This window comes from Schistocerca serialis, chromosome 7 (genome assembly GCF_023864345.2).
Source record: "Schistocerca serialis cubense isolate TAMUIC-IGC-003099 chromosome 7, iqSchSeri2.2, whole genome shotgun sequence".
NCBI lineage: Eukaryota > Metazoa > Arthropoda > Insecta > Orthoptera > Acrididae > Schistocerca > Schistocerca serialis.
The window spans coordinates 130643328-130667325 of record NC_064644.1 but is presented as its reverse complement, the minus strand read 5'-3'; the positions used below and the strand labels follow the sequence as shown (position 1 = coordinate 130667325).

General features: G+C 44.2%; 1 long non-coding RNA gene across 1 annotated transcript in view; it reads left to right on the top strand.

The window, feature by feature from the left end:
* LOC126412156 (uncharacterized) overlaps positions 1 to 23998 on the top strand; it is a 609166-nt gene that overhangs the window by 240567 nt on the left and 344601 nt on the right. The window lies entirely within an intron of this gene.

Sequence of the window (23998 nt, the reverse complement as noted above, 5' to 3'; positions counted from 1 at the left end):
GCCGGTGCCGCCTCCCCACGCGGCGCGCGGCCACCTCCTCCAGTTTACTTTCGGAACGGAAGTAAAGTATATAAAAAAGGAGGGCCGAGGAGAAACAAAGCTTGTAGCCGGGCAACGTCAAACAGCGTCTCGTTTCCGAACAGGAGCGGCGTGTGCGTGTGCACGGCATCTGCGCGTGTGATCTCTGGCCTGTGTATCGTGGCACTCGGCCGCCCGTGACGCTGGCAGGAATACGTCACTCCGCGACGCCCGGCTGCCACAAACAGCCGGCCGCCTCCGCCCCCGCCACTCGCTGCCGAGCCGCTTCCGGCGGGCCGCGCCGCCTCGCTCGCTGCGACCGAGGACCGAGATCGATCCCCAGCTCTGCTTCTGTATTGCCCCTGTACGAATATCACCGGGCTTCAGCTTATCGAAACATTCTATCGCCATTTTAGACAATCACGTTCGCAACCCGCAACTCTGGGCATGACGTACAAGGGGCAACATTATTTTTTTTTTCTGAAAGCAGGTTGGTTTCATTCAGTATTCCAGTACATCACATTACTCCCCACTCTTTTGACTGTAAAACCCTATTTCTCATCATGATCTCTGTTCAACGCGACTGCCCTACGCCACCTTACTGGGAGTGCCCGTATGGTATCACTCTACCGTTCCACGACGGAACCAACGTCTTGCTGCATTACTAACCTCCCCATCATTCACGGAGTGCACCCTTCATTGGGCCAAACAGATGAAAGTCGGAATGTGCGTGATCCGGGCTATACGGTGGACGAGGGTGAACAGTCCAATGAAGTTTTCTTAGCTCCTCCTGGTTTGCAGACTTATGTGAGACCAGTTGAGCAGCGCAGTGTTCGATTGCGATCCATCGATCACCAGAAATGAGAGTGTACAAATGGTTCAAATGGCTCTAAGCACTATGGGACTTAACATCTGAGGTCATCAGTCCCCTAGTACTTAGAACTACTTAAATCTAACTAACCTAAGGACATCACACACATCCATGCCCGAGGCAGGATTCGAACCTGCGACCATAGCGGTCGCGTGGTTCCGGACTGAAGCGCCTAGAACCGCTCGACCACACCGTCCTGCTGAATGAGAGTGTCCGCACGTTCCAACATTGAAGGAGTCACAGCGACGCGCAGTCGGCCAACACGCGGAAGATCGGACAGGTTTGCGTGACGTTATTCCAACCATGACAGACGCCTCACACAACGACTCGCCTTGCTTTTGTTCACTGTCAGGTCTCCGTAGACATTTGCAATCATCTGTGAATCTCTGCGATGCTCTGGTTTTTCGCCAAAAGAAACTCAATGGCAGCTCTCTCCTTGCAACGCAAGTCCGCTGCAGAGACCATTTTGAAGCCTACGTGTAGCGCCACTTTTCGGAACTTCATGAAATTATATGAGCGGAAGCGGGAATATTCCACAATGTCCCACAACAAATTCCGCATTTTTTCAGCCGAAAATCGTCGAGAAAAAACTGTGTTGCATTACTTATTGAGCGCCCCTCGTATATCTTTGCGTACCTTCTTACCTGTATTATTGAGCCATCTACTTTCATCTCATTCCGTATATTTGTATTACTAAACTGTCAACCAATCCTTCTTGCAGACTGCCCATCTAACGGCTTTAAGAGACAACAAAAATTTGATTTTCAGTATTTCATATAATTAATGACCGGGTTAAAAAATTTAAAATGCTGTCACAATCTAGTAATTACGAGCTAGAATCTAACGTTGATGGTTTAACAGAGTAGGTAAAGTATTAAACTTCGAAACTGTGTATATTTCTTGAGGCAGTGAAAAAATTGCCCGGACTGTATTCGTCCAGTACTTCAGAATGAAAGCGCTTAGCAACTTCCGACAGACTTTAAAAATAATTTCAAACCTTTTCGAAACTTTTTCTCGCTGACAATTCACCATAAAATGATAAAAGGAAAAAAAAGGTTATGCTTACTATGCATTCGCTGTTCATGCAATAAAACTTTTGTATCAGGCATGACGTTTTAATTTATTACTTCTTTACTCCTAACTCCATTCGCGACACATTTTCCACATAGTATTCACTTACACCTCTGAATGTACATGCAAAATTATATCATTCTACTAGACATATTTCAGAAGATATGACATCAACACTGAGATGCGTGAGAAACTAGGTTTTCTTAAAACAGAACGCAAATTCTCCACACTATACTCATCCACTGTCTAATAATGACAGCACTTAGCGACTCCCAAAAAACTTTAAACATAATTTCATACATTTCCTAACCTTTGCATTAGTCTATGGGTGAATAATCAGAAACTTATAAAGCATACATACTTAGGGTTTTGCATCTTCAATCATAAAGGTTTTACACGTTTTACATAAAATACTTAACACATTAACTCACTTGTAAACTAATTATACGTTTCAAGGTGCTTTATACATCGAAGTTCGATTCTTTAAAGAATCGGAGGTGGATACTAAATGAAAGAAACCTATTGCATGTATGCTCTATTTTTATCAGCACGATTTCCCTGCGATAGCTTAAGAGTGAGAGTAGTTCGTTCGTAGTATCTCTTGTGATGACACCATTACGCTAGCTGCTTCTTGAAAACTATGCAATGTTCATGTAGACAAAAGAAACCGGGCGAGTCGAGTAGGACTCGCACTGTGAGGATTCCGTACAGACTTAATTATGTATACAGATAGATCATGTGTAGGTTTTGATAAGTTCGCAGGTATCAAAATACGTGACATAAAGGGCCGTATCTTTCGACTGCATTTACTTAGAAGCTTACATTTCTTACACCGCTTAGCGTTGACATAAATTTTAAGTTGATACGTCTAACCGTTCATTAAAAAAAGAGGGTCCTAACAGACGGACAGACAGACGAACAACAAATCGATCGTATGAGGGATCCGATTTTATACATTAAGGTACGGAAGACTAAAAATGAATGTCACGGTTCACTAGCTCAAATTCATGTTGTCTAGATAATCTAACGTTCGATACTTTGCCGCTCGAAAATGCCGGTTGTCAAGGTAATCCCCTCTTATTTGGGTGAAAAGAAATTCACAGTTAATACATCCAGTTCATCGTATTGGAGTCATGACTGCGCTCTACAACTGCTGCAAGCGGAATAGACCAGCAGCTAGCAGCCTTTGCCTGTCCTCCTCCGAAACCGCGCTGCTTTCACCACATTTCCAATACAGATAGAAGTTTCTTTCAAAATTACAATAAATATGTCGTTTTCCCATATTCTGGCGATATTAGACATTCTTAAATGCTAAACTGACCGGCGATATTAATATTTACGACTTCACACTCTGCGTGGGTGTTGTCTGGTAGAAGATAAGGATATTACTGTAACGATACCCTACGTAGTTGATAATTTCAAGAACAGTCGTTCGCGTGCATCACGACTCCTTTCTCGTATGGTATTAATTTACTGAGCACGTAAGAAATAATATCGTGCCGACTAAACAATCTGGCCGAGCGGTTCTAGGCGCTTTAGTCTGGAACCGCGCGACCGCTACGGTCGCAGGTTCGAATCCTGTCTCGGGAACGGATGTGTGTGATGTCTTTAGGTTAGTTAGGTTTAAGTAGTTCTAAGTTCTAGGGGACTGATGACCTCAGATGTTAAGTCCTATAGTGCTCAGAGCCATTTTTGAACTAAACAATCTCACAGTTTTTTCCCTTTCCTTTATCAATTTGACTAGTACGCTGAAATGACGATCAATATTCAAACGTCTTGTAAGCAACTTGCTTGCTATAGTAGCTTACCGATAGCTCGAACACTGTATCGTTAATATCACTGTCAACAGCGGACGTCGTTCAGTTGTACGCTGTCTCTGCATTTTTCTATTTTTATAGATGTCAACCAGCCACTGCATATTCCAGCTACTTCCAAAAATCCTCTTGAACGTTACTACAATTTTTCGTGATAAATCACTCGCCATGAACCGTCAGGAAAACATCGAGCTCCGTAAATAATCTTAGAATTTACCGCGATGCATCGTTGCCTTCTACTCTCTGCTAATAGATCTCTGGATGTTTCTGTACTCCCATACACACAGTGTGTCCCTCCTAAGAGTCCCTAGGCATATTATCTGCAATTTCGTTTTTACAACGTGTAGCTCGAGTTAGCCTCAACAAATTCTGTACATCACGTCTTTCATGCGGCGCCGAGTGACGACGGAAAGAGTCTATTTGTTTCTGTAACAAACAAAATGGATTTTAAAGGGGCATTTTACGTTCCCATACGATAGAGCGGCGCCAGATCAGTCTAGTGCGATATTTGTTTCATCGATATATATATTAACAGAGACAGTAAAACAGGAAGAATAACCAGTACTGCAGCAGTGACAGCACTGCCCGGGCCCACGCTGACCGCTACCACAAGCTAACACACTCCTACGCTTTGTTATTCACAGCCGGCCGCGGTGGCCGAGCGGTTCTAGGCGCTTCAGTCCGGAACCACGCGGCTGCTACGGTCGCAGGTTCGCGGTTCGCATCCTGCCTCGGGCATGGATGCGTGTGATGTCCTTAGGTTAGTTAGGTTTAAGTAGTTCTAAGTTACAGGGGATTAATGACCTTAGATGTTAAGTCCCATAGTGCTCAGAGCCATTTGAACCATTTTTTGTTATTCACAGCGATAGTAGCGCCCCAAGTCGACAGCAAGCTACACTTCTAAACACGAGATTGGATAAGTGTCAAGAGTATCGTTTACATTGGTTTTTAACATAGTTTTTGCAGTCGAGAAAACATGTAGTGCCATAAAAATAGACATTAAGAAAAAAGTGACACAACATTTGTTTTTATTTAGTTTCCTAAGGTCCCTGGGACGTATTGAACGACACATTATAGGACACTTTACTTATTATTCTGTCCGCCTCCGTAGCTGAGTGGTCAGCGTAAATAGTTGCCATGCGGAGGACTGGGTTCGATTCCCGGTACTGCCATGGACTTTTCTTTGGTGGGAAGACCGGTACTGGGGGCAGTCAGCCTCATGATGGCAATTTAGAAGCTGCTCCATGATCAGGAAAGTCTGCATAACGGCCAGGAGAGCGGTGTGGTGGCACATGCACATGCCCCTCCATACCACATCCACATGACGCCGCAAGGCAGAAGACGACACGGCGCCCGGTAGACATCCCTTGGACATTCACGCCCTCGCGAGGAGCTAGTTTTATTTACTGTTCTCCTAAGCACAATTCCACCCAGCACACAAGAACGCACTTTGGCATTGTAGGCTTTCCATACCAGAAAGGTAACCTTCTTGTTCACGAAAGATGACTAACTCTAGACTTCTGAAGTGATAACCATTTCAACACCCAAACTCCACCCCAGAGAGCCCGCGGCTTGCCACTTCATACTAACGATGGCTGGTAGCCGGCTCTTCGATTTCACGAGCTCCCAAAACGCTCCGCGTAATTTTTTAACCCTGAAGACCTGCAGCCATTGTTAATCAGGATCAGACTGTAGGCTTCTCATTGGCGATTTCCTACTTCTGTGTGACGTCTAGAGGCTTTTTGCAATGGCTGTTGGAAAACACGTCTTGGAAATTACTCACCCCTTAGGTCAGCCTAGTCGGGTCGGACCGACACGCACTTAGGATGATTCTACAGAACGAAACGAAAACGAGTCCCCCTGCAGCCGGAAAGAGGCTGAGGCGACTACAAAGCGAACAGGCCTAGCACACGGGGGCGGCTAGGAAATCATATGAGTACGAGACGTCACTGGATGTACAGGAAAATGGGTTCAGAACAGCCGTTATCCTTGGAGCGGCTACATCCCTTTCAGAGGTAAAGCTATCCACAACCCGAAGCCTGGTTTGACCACCACAGTGCTTTACTAGCAATTATCCTCGCCTTCCTCTGACATATCTAGTCAGGAATAGTCCACCTACAGTTTAACGTGAACTGTTTTCGTTCAGGTAATTTCTCCACTGCCTACACGAGGCCGAGTGTATCTTTCCGCAGTCCTTCCACCAAGGAAAAATTCCTAGCAGCACTGGAAACTGAACTCGAGTCGTCCTATGGTAGTCAGACACGCTGACACAGGCATGGAGGAGGATGCAATAGTAGGGGTATGTTGTTCAAAAAATGTGTGTGTGAAATCTTATAGGACTTAACTGCTAAGGTCATCAGTCCCTAAGCTTACACACTACTTAACCAAAATTATCCTAAAGACATACACACACACCCATACCCGAGGGAGGACTCGAACCTCCGCCGGGACCAGCCGCAAAGTCCATGTGTGCAGCGCCTGAGACCGCTCGGCTAATCCCGCGCGGCGGGGTATGTTGCAAATGGGATATCCGGTAGTGAACTTTCGGGAGCGTGGTCCATGGGGCAAGTAGTTCACTCTCAGGCTCTTTTTATTGCATTACTTCGTGTCTGTACCTACCTTGGAATTACCGTACACAGACGGATGAGGGTAAAATGTTACAGGCCGTTGACTGATGTAGACTTTCAGCACACTAGGGGACGGCAGTTAGACAGTTATTAGCGGCTGGCGGCGCTGTGAGGAGTGCGGTGTAGCGGGATGGAGCGGCACGGCGCGGCGCCCCTCTTGCCGGCCGCTTGGTCTCTCCCTGGCTGGCAAGGCGCGGGCCTTTGTCTGCCGTCAGCGGAGCGCGCATCTCCTGCTCATCTGTCGGCTGCGGGGCCTGGCCTGCCAGCGGGCACTGCCCACGTCGTGGCAGCGGCCGATAGCTCTTCTGCTCACTTCAGTGCCGCTGCTATTACCGACATCTTTCAACGCATATCCGCGAGGAAGAAAACTGCGACCGGCCCCATTGTTTTTAAAACAACGATTTATTTCCCTTCAATTAATCACGAGGCTAGGTCCATTTTCAGGAGGTATCGAGGATATCTTGTACAATTCTGCACTCTTTTATCCTATAACAGAAAGACTATACCACAGAACCCCGCTAATCTGTCCCCCGAGCAACCGGGAGCATAGTCGGAACGCAAAAAGGGTCGGTTTATCAGGAGAATACTTTAATTGACCCGTAACATAACAGTCCAGTAGTTTGTGACTGCCTTTACCGTTACTACAGACAGCAATAGTTATTCTGCACTAGAGGCCATTAAAATTGCTACACCAAGAAGAAATGCAGATAATAAACGGGCATTCATTGGACAAATATATTATACTAGAACTGACATGTGATTACATTTTCACGCAATTTGGGTGCATAGATCCTGAGAAATCAGTGCCCAGAACAACCACCTCTGGCCGTAATAGCGGCATTGATACGCCTGGGCATTGAGTCAAAAAGAGCTTGGATAGACTGTACAGATACAGCTTCCCATCCAGCTTCAACACCATACCACAGTTCATCAAGAGTAGTGACTGGCGTATTGTGACGAGCCAGTTGCTCGGCCACCATTGACCAGACGTTTTCAATTGGTGAGAGATCTGGAGAATGTGCTGGCCAGGGCAGCAGTCGAACATTTTCTGTATCCAGAAAGGGGCGTACAGGACCCGCAACATGCGGTCGTGCATTATCCTGCTGAAATGTAGGGTTTCGCAGGGATCGAATGAAGGGTAGAGCCACGGGCCGCAAAACATCTGAAATATAATGTCCACTGTTCAAAGTGCCGTCAATGCGAACAAGAGGTGACCGAGACGTGTAACCAATGGCACCCCATAACATCCATACCATTACGCCGGGTAATACGCCAGTATGGCGATGACGAGTACACGCTTCCAATGTGCGTTCACCGCGATGTCGCCAAACACGGATACGACCATCATGATGCTGTAAACAGAACCTGGATTCATCCGAAAAAATGACATTTTGCCATTCGTGCACCCAGGTTCGTCGTTGAGTACACGATCGCCGGCGCTCCTGTCTGTTCAAATGGTTCAGATGGCTCTGAGCACTATGGGATTTAACATCTGTGGTCATCAGTCCCCTAGAACTTAGAACTACTTAAACCTAACTAACCTAAGGACATCACACATAGCCATGCCCGAGGCAGGATTCGAACCTGCGACCGTAGCGGTCACGCGGTTCCAGGCTGAAGCGCCTAGAAGCGCACGGTCACACCGGCCGGCGCTCCTGTTATGAAACGTCCCCTTTGAAGAATTTATACAAGACTGTGCTTAAACTGATACACAATATTTTTTTAGCGCAACGCAATCTGACTTTCAAAAATCCCTACAAAAAAATGGCCCTGACTAACATTAACCTGTGCGTTTCACAAATCGCTTACCTCACAAAAATCTTGGTTACTCCCACTACTGCAATACAGCGAGCGCCACTACTGCCAGCTAAATAAAAGATTCAAACTATGGAAGGCACTAACTACTGATAGGGATAGTTAGCAAATAAAAGATATTAATAGAGAACAAACGATGTATTTACCTTAATATCATCATATATATATATATATAGCAGTTCATGACAAATTTCAAAACTCCGCCATCTCTCTCCCCACATCCACCACTGCTGGCAGCTCACCTCCAACTGCGCAACGCTACGCGCTGTTCACATCCAGCTGCCGCTGCCCAACACTACAATGGCAGACAACAATGCAAACTAGCCACAGACTGCACACAGCACAGCCAGTGATTTTTATACAAAGGTGGCGTTACCAATAAAAGAACCTAACAGCCTACTTACACTGTCTATGATGCAGCGTCAAGGGTAACCGCAGCCATGGCCTCCGAGCTGATAATCCATGCTGCTGCAAACGTCGTCGAACTGTTCGTGCAGATGGTTGTTGTCTTGCAAACGTCCCCATCTGTTGACTGAGGGATCGAGACGCGGCTGCACGATCCGTTACAGCCATGCGGATAAAATGCCTGTCATCTCGACTGCTAGTGATACGAGGCCGTTGGGATTCAGCATGGCGTTCCTTATTACCCTCCTGAACCCATCGATTCCATATTCTGCTAACAGTCATTGGATCTTTGACCAACGCGAGCAGCAATGTCGCGATACGATAAACCGCAATCGTGGTAGGCTACAATCCGACCTTTATCAAAGTCGGAAACGTGATGGTACGCATTTCTCCTCCTTACACGAGGCAACATAAAAACGTTTCACCAGGCAACACCGGTCAACAATGTTTGTGTATGAGAAACCGGTTGGGAACTTTCCCCATGTCAGCTCGTTGTAGGTGTCGCCACCGGCGCCAATCTCGTATGAATTCTCTGAAAAGCTAATCTTTTGCATATCACAGCACCTTCTTCCTGTCGGTTACATTTCGCGTCTGTAGCACGTCATCTTCGTGGTGTAGCAATTTTAATAGCCAGTAGTGTATCTTTGGCAAGTTTTGTACCTGTTACGGACTCACTTTGCGCGGCAAGAGTTCTAGTAGAGAGCATTTTATAGTTTAAGCAGACAGATCAATGTTGTACACATGATCAGGGGTCAGATTAAGTTCTTTAACTAAGTTTTCAAAGTCTGGAACTAATTCTTTGGCAGACACCTTATCGACGGAAATAAATTTAGATTGCCATGTCGTTTTTTCCACCAATATAGCGAGTCTTCGCTCGCCGTAAGCTTTTCGATCTAATTTTCCATACAAAATCAGTATCTTATCTTTTCTGATTGGTCCAGACAACGGAGTTCCTTTTCTTGTCTCCCGCTCAAACCATCCCCACAAGGCACTGTCTAGAATTTCGCTTTTAGACTTCTTTAAACTCTTTCGTATTTCCACTCCTTTCTCATCATCAATCGTCACTGTATGAGTTTCAAGAGTTTTCCTATTTTTCTTTTTTTTCAGTCTTGAACAGTTGTTATGTCAACCCGTACCTCACTTGCAATGCTTCGAAGAGACTCGTCTTTGTCAAACCCTTGAAACACTTTTAGATTCTCCGGTAAAGGCAGCGTCACATGTTCACGTTTGATTGATCCCATTATTTAGTTTTACACATTTAATATGAAGAAAGAACACAGTCCTAATTTATAAAACAAATGCGTGCCCCTAATATTTATTGATCAAGTTAGAAACAACCTATTTCATATTAAAACTGATCGAACTATTGCACCTATCAACGATCAGCTGTCTCCTGATCCATTTCGCAGACGATGAGTTACCTAAATGAGTACTGCAAATGGGATGGTTTGACTACGCGGGAGTCGGACCATTCGAGGTCGAATCAGTGAGGTTCTCCTGTAAGTTTCTTTGTGGCTTACAAATACGTCTACTTTTATTGCGATGAAACCAAACCGATATTTCTTAGGAACACGACCTCTAGCAACAGTCCACATTCTACGGTAACTAATCTAATTGTTAATAATGTTTATCTTTTTAAAATACTTCGCAGTCACCCTTGTTGTCAATAATATTCGCGTTATCGACGTATCGTTATAACGAAGTAAATGTGCTGTTTTCTTTGCTGAACAGAATTATGTATCAGGATAGATAACTATAATAAGCCTTTTTTTCGGACAGCCTTATTCTCTTTTCGGAAGTACTGTATTTCTACCTACGAATCTGTGCACTAAGAACCTGTAAATTGCGCCCAGTGAAATTTGGGCCCAGAAAGGATCCACTAATCCCCCTGTCTGGACTCACAACGTACCTGACAGCTAGAAGAAGAGCGAAGGCGTCTTATGTGATGCCCTGATGAAGAGGACTGGTGATACTCTCACAAAAACTGTAATGCCAAAGTTTGTACAATCGAAAGTGATCATAATTTACCATCATTTCCGTCGGATCCAGTCACAAAAGCTATACTTGTGAACGGCTTTCAGACTACAATGGAAAATATAAAATCAAATTACAAACACGGAATTTCAAATTCGTATCTCTTCTACTTGACAAAACACCCTTTAAAATAAGTAAGTAATAAAATATGGTACAGACCTGGGTACCAGCAAGTGGTACATTCAGTGTACATAAGATGCGCTGTCACATTAACTAAAAGTGAGCACTATGTACGTATGTGGGTGAGACAACAAGTGCATAGATTCTCCTCCCATACCTAGCGTTACATGCGCGCATCGTCTACATCATATATATATGACTTCCAAACATGAAAACAATATTCTTTACAGTCTTACATTTTTTATGATTCTGAGTATCATTTTATTATTGCCCAGTAGAATACACATGAACATCATAAAACTGTATATTAACTAAGAAATGGTTTAAGGAAACACACAGACGACACCGAACTTTACCGCAGGCATATGGAACGTTTCCGATGACTCTCGGAGTGCAGTAAGGCCGCGACTTGGTGAGCACTTGGTGTTCAGGAAAACTGGGCGCAAATTTCATACATTTTCCTATGGGTGCGAATTTAATTGGTTTCAGATTTTTAGCCCTAAATCCGTCCACTGGGAAAAACGTACGGGGTTTAAAGCGTCCATTAGCCCTCATTTCAGACCGAAACATTTTCTGATTTATCTTACAGAACTTTACTAAAGTTTTCCATTGGCATGAAATGGCTCAAATGGCTCTGAGCACCATGGGGCTTAACTTCTGTTGTCATAAGTCTCCTAGAACTTAGAACTACCTAAACCTAACTAACCTAAGGACATCACACACATCATGCCCGAGGCAGCATTCGAACCTGCGAACGTAGCGGTCGCGCGGTTCCAGACTGTAGCGCCTAGAACCGCTCGGCCACACCAACCGGCCCATTGGCATCGATTACGTGTGGTGCAACGTCGCAACTGAACTATAATTAGTGCATTCTTCGTGACAGCAGAATTATCTGCCAGTGAGCATTCTCTCATTTAATGCCAATAGGTGCTGTTTTATGTGACAGCGGCATGGAAACAAAACTGGACTGAAGAAAAGGGGACACGCGAGAAGAACTATCAGGAAGGATATGTTCTGTTCAAGTCATCCTGTATCACCTCCTGTCTCTGAACGGTGTGAGTCACCTGTTCAGAACGCCGTTATCAGCAAATAGTCTCGTATTGCTATTCACCTTGTATACAACTGTTTGCACACTGAGAGGGAACGCTTACTAGGTCTAACTAACTATCACATTGCCTGAGGAGACTGAGTCGGTCTAAAAGACGCAAGAGGCTTCCGAGTGTCCAAGTAATTTACTAGCTGCGGTACAGGAGTAAGACCATGCGCTGCGATATGAAAACATGCCAAGTTTTTAACGTCACATGCTCGTCCCACTGCGCTCGAACGATCGAAGCACGCGAATTCTGTGGGAATCAGAGTCCTCTATTATCGAATTTTGAACGACCGTCACAGATCTAGCCCGGATATTGACCAAAACAAATTTACTTTCTACAAGGGGCAGGGAACGTTCGTAGCCCACGAAGCTCCCTCACTTACGGAAAGAGACGTTTTGCAATTAGTCGTAGATACTAAAGTGTGTGGTTCGTAGATTTGGGACAGGAGTGTTACAAAATACAACTGTTTGCTAGCCCGATGCCTACAAAAGGGCATCATCAATGATTGTACACAGCCTGACATAGAAAGCGAAGCACCCTGAATGGTAGCAGGAAACGAAATGAAAAAAATGGTTCAAATGGCTCTGAGCACTATGGGACTCAACATCTTAGGTCATAAGTCCCCTAGAACATAGAACTACTTAAACCTAACTAACCTAAGGACATCACACACAGCCATGCCCGCGGCAGGATTCGAACCTGCGACCGTAGCAGTCCCGCGGTTCCGGACTGCAGCGCCAGAACCGCTAGACCACCGCGGCCGGCAAAACGTAATGAAACTTCACGCGTTGAGAGTGTCTGTGATATTGTAATGACTACAAAATCGAGTCAAATTTACGAAGAGCTTGCCAGTGCCATCCCACTTATCAGTATGACATTGCACTGCCTGTGGCCTGGCTGCACGCACTGACTCGTTTGAGAACGGTGTCATAAAGCCGCTGTGCCCTGTCACGAGGCAAGTTGGCCTACGGCTGTTTTAACTCGTCCTTGATATCCTGAACATCGGCACTGGGACGGAGTTGACGTCCAAGTGCTCCCACACATGTTACATCGGGAACAGATCTGGAGATCTTGCTGGCCACGGGAGTACCTCAACGCCAGGCAGACAGTAGATAGCGACAGGTCCCACGTGTGGACAAGCACTGTCCTCTTTTAAAAGTGGCAGCACAGTACCGTCACACAACAGGTCCAAGACGTGAAAGGATTCCGTCACTCAGTGTCAGCCGTGATCTGGAGTCGTACCGCACCATAACGCCAGGGGTGACAGCGCGCCGTGCTTTTCCAAAACGCCGGCGGCCTCGTAGCAATGAACTTGTTAAAACACAAAGCAACCATTGCTTTTCTCGGTAACACGATAAAAAAAGTTACAGAGCATATCTTTCTGCTCACGTTTGTCTTTGAATCAGTCATCTACGAGACACTGCTGTCATCGTTCAGTATACCCTTACGCTTGTGATTACATTGTGTAACTATTGTTTTCGTAACAGTCGGCGTCATGTCTGTAATTCTAAAGCCGAGTAACGTAATTAAATATTTTGTTGCGTGATATCCTCCCTTTCTGTATGCTTCCCATTTTCAGCTTTACTTAATTCGTGTTTATTTTATTGTGTGTCAGGCCTGCTCTGCTTCTAAAGCTGTATGACGTAGAGAAATACGCTGACTGTAACCGGAGTATGCTCGTTTAAAGTGTTATAATGGCTCTGAGCACTATGGGACTCAACTGCTGTGGTCGTCAGTCCCCTAGAACTTAGAACTACTTAAACCTAACTAACCTAGGGACATCACACACATCCATGCCCGAGGCAGGATTCGAACCTGCGACCGTAGCAGTCGCACGGTTCCGGACTGCGCGCCTAGAACCGCGAGACCACCGCGGCCGGCAAAGTGTTATACTCTACAGTTTCTATTCTGTCGACTAAACCACCATTACTTACTTTATGCTTAATCTCATCAACTCTTCGAAAGCCGGTGAAGAAAAGGGAGCAAACTGGGTGGGACATATATGCAAGCAGAAGGTATTCTAACAGCAGCTATCGCAGGACAGTGGTGGGACAAAAGGAAATGGGAAAGAGATGAACAAAAATTCTGGATGAAAAATAGGAAGCTAACGTAAGAAGAGGTTGCCCTGGAACAGGACCAGATGGAGACAGCAATAGCGTCAGGAACCTCCCAATAACCGGAACACCTTACAACCATCGTCATCATTCGCGTAGAATATTAAGATTCTAAAAAGGCTTCCAACTAGTGAGCTATATAACAACTCATTTAATATGCTGTTGTCCTTACAGCTTAGTGTACCTAAATCCCGGTACAGATACCAGGCTAAACACGAATTAACGCAAATGTGCCCAGTTCCCCGCAATTTTCCGCGGTGCTCATTAAGAGCTCAAGCAGAAGACGTCAGCAGCCAGGCACTTGCCGGCGTGGCGAGGGCGCCGCCTCGGCTCGCCGGCAGGCGACAGCACAGCGCAGCGCCGCTCGGCCGCTGCACGTGGCGCCCCGCGGGCAGATATTTACGCAGCCGAGGATTAAACAGAAAATTTCACGAGTCTGTTTTAGAGCGCGCGCACGCCACCCGCCGCCACAATCCACATGTTTAAACTGCCGGCTCGTAAAGTCGCGCCGGGAAGGCCGCTTGCTTTTGTATGACAGGGAGCGAGCGACCGCGCGCCTCGGCCGTCCTCTTGCTCGTCTCCTCGACGCACCGCCACCGCACCCCGCCCCGGCGCGTGCCCGGAAAAAGAATTTAAACTGTTCCGTTGTCACCGGCGACAAGTATAGATGGGCCTGTCGGCGATTTAGTCGCCGCGCTGCGCCTTTTGTCTAACCGATGCTCGGCTGCGAAGAGGCAGTAATGTTCGTGCCGTCCCGTCGCCACGTCTGCCCGGTTCTGCGTCCACCCCTTTGTGGAGCGCCTGTCTGTCTGCCTGAGTGTGTGTGTGTGTGTGTGTGTGTGTGTGTGTGTGTGTTTGCCCGGAGAGACCGCAACGTGGCCGCAGCGCCGACACGGCTTCTTAAATTTTCGATGTTTGCGAGTGGGGGAGGAGCCGAGCGTATTTGTTATTCCCTGTGTGTGTGTTGGCGGCTTTTGTGCGCGCTGGAGCTGTGGCGTCTCCCGTCTCGCGCCCGAGTACTCTTCGCTTCTGCCAGACTGACGTGCCGCACTCACCTTGTGTCCTTACGCTGCCCCACGACCTGGCACATTTACATAATACGCTCTGGAAGAAAATCGTCGTCCGACTATGGCACTCGAACAGTAGAACGTACCTAAAGCGGATTGATTCTTCCAGTGCAGAAAACAGCGACCAGTCATTTTTAGTAGCACCATTGCCGGTTTCGAACTGTTTGAAACGCTTCTTCTTTGCAAACTCTTTGGTTTTAAATTTCTTTGGTGAAAAATCTACATTCCCCGATTTTCAGCAGAAAAATGCGTGACAAACACTGATTTACTTACACTAAAGCATCTGCTGTATTACATATGCATGTTTTGTGGTTCATTCGCTCAATTATCGTCAGTGCAAATCGCATCACAACCTCTTGGCCGCCTCCCATGCTCTGCACAAAATCACCAATGCTTTCCACTAAAAGCAACCATGTAGAATACGCCTTCCTTCGAAACGAGCAGTGGATAAAACAAACCTTAGTGACTGACCAAATTTTTTTTTTCTACATTTACATCTACATGCATACTCCGCAAACCACCGTCTAAGGCAATCGAACAGTCTAACGTGCCTAAACCAGACTGATTCTTCAAACCAGACTGATTCTCCCTGTGAAGAAAACAGTGACCAGTGCTTGCGGAGGATACCTTGTTGATATACAGGGTACGAATACTAACTATTTCCTTTTCCGTTCCACTCGCAAAAAGAGCGAGGGAGAAAAGACTATCTGTATGTCTCCGTACGAGCCCCAATCTCTCTAATCTTATCCTCATGGTCCTTACGCGAAATGTATGTTGGCAGCAGTAGAATCGCTCTGCAGTCAGCCTCAAATGCCGCTTCACTAAATTTTCGCAGTAGTGTCCTCGAAAAGAACGTCGCGTTGCTTCCAGGGATCCCCATTCGTGTTCCTGAAGCACCTCCGTAATACTTTCATGTTGTTCGAACCTACCATTAACAAATCTGGCAGCTCGCCTCTGAATTGCTTTGATGCCTTCCTTTAATCCGACAAAACGCGTACCCGAAACATTCGAACAGTACTCAACAATGGGTCGCACTAGTGCGCTTTACAGGTGAACTAAACTTCCCTAAAATTCTCCCAACAAACCGAAGTCGTCGACCACTCACCTTCAATCTACAAGTCGTTACATGCTCATTCCATTTCGTATTGCTTTGCTAGGTTACGCCTAGATATTTAATCGACTTAATCGGTGTGACAGTGTCACGCTAGACACCACTGGTACTGCATTCGAACATTACAGGTTTGTTTTTCCTATTCATTTGCATTAACTTACATATTTTCTACACTTAAAGCTAGTTATCATTAATCAAACCACCCAGAAATTTTGCATTTAGTTGAGATTCCCAATACTCAATATTTAATCAATAATAAACATAATTTGTAATTTTGGTGTTTACGCCATTTTATATTGCTTCTTAGTGTTACTCCTAAATTTTTAAATTGTGTGTTCAAAATATCAGCCACTAGTCTAGTTACCAAATTAACTTCTTTCCGTTGGCATTACCGGCGATTATTCACATTTAAAGAGAGCTGTCATTCATTACACCACGAGGAAATTTTGTTCAAATACTTCTAATGATCATCCACCGACCATACATTCCTCTAGGCAACACGATACTCAGTGAAGAATGTGACAGAGCTGTTGACGCTATCAGATGAATCATTTGTGCAGGTTAGTTGTCACAGTAAGGTAAAAAAAAAGCAACCAAACACTGTTAATAACGCTATTTGTTTGGAACAGATAGCCCCGTTACCGGTTTAGAATCGAAAGTTCATCATCAGACGGGTGTTCCCATTAAAATTACATTATGCTGAACGTATGATGGTCATTGATTCTGGCGAAAATTTTTGGGGTGGTGGTGCCTTACAGAAAAATACAATATGATGAAAATTGAAAGACTATTTTATTGCGAACTGATCTAACAACAAGTTGTAACTACGTTAACATCTTTCTGTGATAAAGACTGATTTACTTCAGTCTGACAGACAATAGTACAATAAAAAGACGCAGGATATTTTACGTAAGTAACAAAAAACCAAATCGGTTCCTATCTTAGGAAATAGTTTACCTTATTTTAATTCATCGTTAGCTACATTTGCAATAAAATTGTCTTTTGACTAACATCGTTTTTGCTGTAGGGCACCGCCACCCATAGGAAATTTCACCACAATCAGCGATTATAACATGTACAACAAAATGTAATTTTAATGTGAATAGCCGGGTGAGGATGAAGCTATCGGTTCGATTCCGGCAACGGCGCTATTTGTTCCAAATAATTGGCATTATTAACAGTGGCTGGTTACTTGTTTTACTTTATTATAAGAATTAATCGGTGTTCGCACACAGCCAATTTTCAACAAAACAGTGTTAATCGTTTGTGTGTGCTGAGTACGTTAGAGATCTACTCCTCTTCCCTGGGTCACGCATGAGCTTATTTTCGTTTCTATTGAACACTCGCCGTCCAGTATATTTATAAAGTAGTGAGTCGAATTAGACAAGATATTAAACTTTCATGAAATGTTTTAGTTGTGACATACCACATATAAAAATTACGGTGGCTTTTCTGACACCATACTTTTCCGACGATACGCTACCGTAAATTCAATTAAACTTCGCTTTTGTAGGTAGAGCGCTGTCCCCTGCGCATCACTCTCAGTTGTTGCGGTGCGTGCTGATGGCGGGAAAGACGGGAAAGGCGCTGATGTGACAGCGAGGTCTCAGCCGGCCGGAGTCAACAGCTGAGGGGAATCCCCGCGCCGATTACGCCGCAGGAGGGCGCTCGCCGCGCGCCCTGCCGGCTTTTTTCGCCGCTTCCCCGTGTTTCCACCGCCCTCACCCCGCCCGCCCCCACTCCCCAGCGACCCACTGACTGGCAATGATTAATGCGCGCGGGCATTAACGCCCTATTGACAAACACGTCGCATTGTCGACTGCGAGATTGATGAAAAGCGTCGCGCCCGCAGCGCGCAGGCGGGCCGCCGTCTGAAAAGCCGCACCCACCGCCGATCGGAACGACCTCTGCCGCCCAGCGCGGAGGTCAGGCCACAGGCTCGGCTCCACACCGATCTCTCCTGTGCCAGGCGGGAGCAGAGGGGAGCACTGCTGGTGTTACATCGGCGTTCCTGGTGTACTGCGTTCTAATAGGATGTTATTTAACCTTTTGCAAGGCGAGAAACGACATGTAAATACGGTCGATCTAGCACAGATCGATTTGCATGCTGCTCGAGATATAAAGGGAGAATAACACCAATGTGCAAGACATCACATGACTGAAAAAATACGTTTTCGTAACTAATTTTTTATGGTGGCTTCAAAACTGTTCTTAGTTTCCGTCTATCATGGCTAATTTAATCTTTTTTTTTTTAGTTTGCGAATTTTATCAGGACAGCAAGCTGGGAACAAGAAAATGCCCTGATTTTTATGTGGGTAAGGGAGGCGGGCAAAGTAAAAGCATTGGAGTGCAAAGGTTTGGCCAAATGGGAGACATTTTGTGCTTCAGGCTAAAATCGTCTTCCACGACCAATTAAAAGGTTATGCCGCATTGGAGCTTTGAAATGAATCAATAGCAACAGGAGAAAAGATGTGCCGGACTCGAACCCGTATCTCCTACTTAACGCGAACCGTCACCTTAACCGCCACGGCCATCTGAGCACGCGACTAAAGTCATTGAAAACTTTTGAATAGTATTTGTACGTCCGTTAGATCACATAATTTGTATGTTCTTTCGGGCAAGTCCGGAAGAACAGCCATCACGTGCATATGTATTCCATGATCCACTCGTAGGCCGCAGAAAATATCGCTCCCACCATTGCATTTCAAACTGGGCTCGATGAAAATGTCTGTATTGACTCTGGCTACCGTCCTATGAAAATTCCCTTCCTCTGTCGAGAAATACTGAGCAAAAGATTTTTTTTTTTTTTTTGCCCTCAAATCCACAAACATGTGAAGGATCACAAATTTCAAGATATAATAAATGTTCGAGAGAAAGATGCACTTACTGCCTTAAGGTCTGTTACTAAAAAAATTCTAGTGAATAAAAGGTGTTCAAATTAAATGAGGAGAATTACACTCCACACATTAACGTATTAACCACCGCACTGATAATTTGAGGCATTACCGTGAAGAGCAGGCAGAACGCATCCACCAGGATATTAAGGAAATTGAGAAGAGTGAAAATAACTCCCAGAATCAGCTTTACAAATTGATTCTAAACACCTATTTTTGAGAAATAATTTACAAACAATTCTATATGCAGACTTGTGTAATCAAATACCTGTCCGTAACTTAAATTTGGAAACGCACTTTTAATTGATAAACTGAAAAATCTTTTACGTGGCAATGTTGCATCACTGCGTTAAAGGTATAGAAGTGTTTGGTATGCGAAACTTGTGAGGCTGTATCCATCTAGATATTTTAATCCAGGCAAAGCTTCCTAAAACAATATTTAACTCCCACATCCTCAGCACACTTCGAGCTACATCTACAGCTACATCCTCAAGACTACTCGGCAATTTACATTGAAGGTTTCGCAGAGGATTCACCATACAACCACTTTCGAACTATTTCTCGATCTTTCCACTCTCGAACAGCGCGTGAGAAAAATGCGCACCCAAAATTTTCCGTGGCCTCTCTGTTTTCTCACGATGGTCGTTTCTCCCTGTGTAGATGGAAGTCAAAATATTTGGTGACCGAAATTTCGTGAAAGATGTCGCTGCCAAGAAAAACTCTCTTGTTTTAATGATTAACACTCCAACTCCCTTATCATAATCTTGAAACTCACTCCCTATTTCGCGAGCAGTGATAAATAGGAGGTATGTAGACAGGTTTTGACACCGCATCTTTCTGGCTTCTGTATTTTTTTTAAATATTGTGCTGAATGTCATTGACCCAGATCAGTGGCAGTAAGAAATACCGATTTTGTTTCTGTTAATTTTACAGAAAACCCAGTCCATCTTTCCTCGAACACATTTTCAAAATTTGCAACCAAAATAAGTTAACCTACATTTTGCAACTGATAAAACTTCATAGCTAACAAGATCATACTGCTGACTGTGTGAAATACGCTACATGAAAAGGCACTTCTTCCGTAAATACAATGATCCGACGACTTATTGCTCTTAGAAACATCACAGCAAAGTGATTTATATCAACAGAGAACAAATTATGAATATCCATACCAAAGCTCTCTGTCGTCTCTATGGCCGGTAGCACGAATGTTGCAGCATTCCAACATTCTATATTCCGCGCTCCAAGAGTAAACAAGAATCTTACAAGGAGAGAAAAAAGAATGTTTCAGAACTTTAGGAATTGGTAATTGTTGAGGGGGAGACGCTTCTGTCTTGCTTCAACAGAAGACCTACTCTCTCTGTATAAGATGCAGCGCGAATAAAAGCTAATCACTATTTCACTCTGTGTTCGCGGCATTTCCGCCGGAGGTCTGAAATTCCATGTCGAGTATTGTTATCGGCTTTCGATGAAAGACAGTCTTTTCTTTACTGGACAATTGAAGTTCGGTGTAAAAAATATGAGTACAGTTCCTAAAATCTTTACCGGGACTTTTAATAGCAACTGTTCGTCGATTAGCAGCTCGTCGCTCGGCCGAAATAATCATCATGAACATCAAATTTTTGCAAAAATATTGAGAGTATTTTCCTCTTAGTTCAATAAACGTGGCCACTCACGAATTTGATTTCATTATATATAAACATGCGCCTGAGCATATTCAGACAGCTGTTCCCATAACCATCCAACAAAGGACAAGCTTAGGTTGCATGCACTGAGAGAAGCGATGTGATTACTAATATTATAACGCTCAATTCGAAACGCTGTGTCGCTAGGCGATATCGGTTTGCACACCTCTGCTCCCGATATTTACGTAGGAGAATGTTTTTCGTTTTGTGTCTCATTTTAATAGTCAAAATATTTTAACAACTTTCGAAACCTAAGGTACTTTTACAAGTAGCTAATAAGAATCTGCAAGTTGTCTTTTGCCTCAATCGTACATCATTTGTAATGTCCACCAGACCTCCCAGAACTTCGACAGGAATATTCCCGTTCAGATATGCATTTTAAATTATTTTTATTTTATTCGTACATCGACTAGGGAACCTATTAAAAAGCTTATGTCTTTGCTGCGACATTCAACTGTTACACGAAAAGAGATGAATCAAAGACAGTACATATTCCATTCACTTTTTGCCTGTTCATCGTTGGTGCTAAGACGCGTGTGGTAATTACTACAGTTTTGTGCTTGTTTCGTTTTCATCTTAATAAAACAGATGAGCTTTTATAATTAAAATGTTCCTAGTGTTATTTCAACCTTTTAACACCAGGTTTATTAGTGTTGTCTTAGATTCTTTCGTACGTCGAAAATAGTCGAAGCCAGCTACATTATTAAGAAAAAAGGATTTTGTAATTATATGGGGGCGGGAACACAAATTTATGGAACTGAAGACGATATTAGATACACTTCACTGAAGGAAGGCAGCTGGAAATCAAACAGCTTCATTCCATTACTCTATAAAGTAGGAAGTTTATCTTTCTACAAACTTGTGGCAGTACCAGATCCAGAATCAAGTAGTATCATCAATCATCTGACTAGTTTGATGCGGCCCGCCACGAATTCCTCCCTGTGTCAACCTTATCATCTCAAGAGTAGCACTTGCAACCTACGTCCTCAGTTATTTGCTGGATATATTACAGTCTCTGTTTTCCTCTAGTTTTTATCCTCTGCGGTTCCGTGCAGTACCATGAAGTTATTCCATTACGTCTTAAAAGATGTCCTGTCATGCTGCCCCTCCTACTTCTCAGTATTTTCCATATATTCCGTTTTCTCCGATTCCGTGCAGAACCTCCTCATTCCTTACCTCATCAGTCCACTTAATTTTCCACATTCGGCTGTAACACCACATCTCAAATGCTTCGATTCTCTTCTGTTCCGGTTTTCCTGCAGTCCATGTTTCACTACCATACAATTCTGTGTTCCAAACGTACATTCTTACAAGTTTCTTCCTCAAATTAAGGCCTATGTTTGATTCTAGTAGACTTCTCTTGGCCAAGAATGCCCTTTTTGCCAGTGCTCGTCTCCATTTTATGTCCTCATTGCTCCGTCCGTCATGTGTTATTTTGCTGCCTCGATAGCAGAACTCCTTAACTTCATCTACCTCGAGACCATCAAAAAAATGGTTCAGATGGCTCTGAGCACTATGGGACTTCACATCTATAGTCATCAGTCCCCTAGAACTTAGAACTACTTAAACCTAACTAACCTAAGGACATCACACACATCCATGCCCGAGGCAGGATTCGAAACTGCGACCGTATCGGACACGCGGTTCCAGACTGAAGCGCCTAGAATCGCACGGCCACTGCGGCCGGCTTCGAGACCATCAATCTTGATGTTAAGTTTCTCTCTTTCTCATTTTGCTACTTATCATTCCTTTCGTTTTTCTTCGATTCCCTCTCAATACATATTCTGTACTCATTAGACTGTTCATTCCATTCAGCAAATCCTGTAACTCTTCTTCACATTCACGGAGGATAGCAATGTCGCCAGCGAATCTTATAATTGCTATCCTTTCACCTTGTTTTTTAATTCTACTAGTGAACCTTCCTTTTATTTCCTTCATTGCTGTTTCGATGTATAAAGTGAACAGTAAGAGGAGAAAGACTACGTCCCCCTCTTACACCCTTTTTAATCCGGGCACTTCGTTCTTGACCGTCCACTGTCATTATTTCCTTTTGGTTCTTGTACATGTGGTATAATATCCGTCTCTCCCTATTGCTTACCGCTATTTTCTTCAGAATTTCGAACATCTTGCATCATTTGATATTGTCGAACGCTTTTTCCAGGTCGACAAATTCTCGTCTTGTTTTTTCTTTAGTCTTATTTCCGTTATCAACCGCAACGTCTGAAAGGCCTTTCTGGTGCCTTACCTTTCGTAAAGGCAAACTGATCGTCATATAACATATTTTCTTTCCCATCCTTCTGTATATTATTCTCGTCAGCAATTGTGCGATATTTCTCACACTTGTCAGCTCCTGCAGTCTTCGGAATAGTATGGATGATATTTTTCCAAAAGTCGGATGGTATATCGCCAGACCCCATACATTCTACACACCAGCTGGAATAGTCGTTTTGTTGCCACTTTCCTAATGATTTTAGAAATTCTGATGGGATGTTATGTATACCTTCTGTTTTATTTGATCCTAAGTCTTACAAAGCTCTTTTAAATTTTGATGCTAATTCTGGATCCCCTGTCTCATCTCCATCGACTCCTATTCCTTCTTCTGTCACATCAGACAAATCTTCCCCATTATAGAGGCCTTCAGTGTATTTGCATGTAACAGTAGAATTCCCATTGCTCTCTTAATGTTACTAGTCATGCTTTTAACTTCACCGAAGGTAGTTTTGACTTTTCTACAGGCTGAGTCAGGCCTTCCGACAATCATTTCTTTTTCGATTTTTTGCAGAATCCATTTAGTGTTTCTCCTCTCGCAAGCCCATATTCTCTCATAACCTTTTCTTGCACTCCTTCCCCTACAACCGCATCACATTTACATATTATATGCGAAGTCTGATACGGAATGCGTTCAACGGATTTCACAGAGAATTAACTTATTTCTGTTGGAGAGTACTGAGATACTGATTAATTTTTTCAAATATATTGGATTGTACTCTCGCACTAGCAAAATCTCTCAGTGTCAACTGGATAACGGTAAGTCTAAGCTGTAAAACGCCAAACAGTATTAAATTAGGAATACAACAGCTCTATAAAGCATGAACAGGTCTTTGCGTCCGTTTTTGAGTCGGGTCGTCAACCACCATAGGGGGCCTGTCGTGTGACACTGGTACCCCGAGACACGTCGTCAGATCCGTCTCACTATGAAAAATATCTGTGTGATATCTCTGCTGAAGATATCCTAATCAAATTGTTCTCGACAACAGA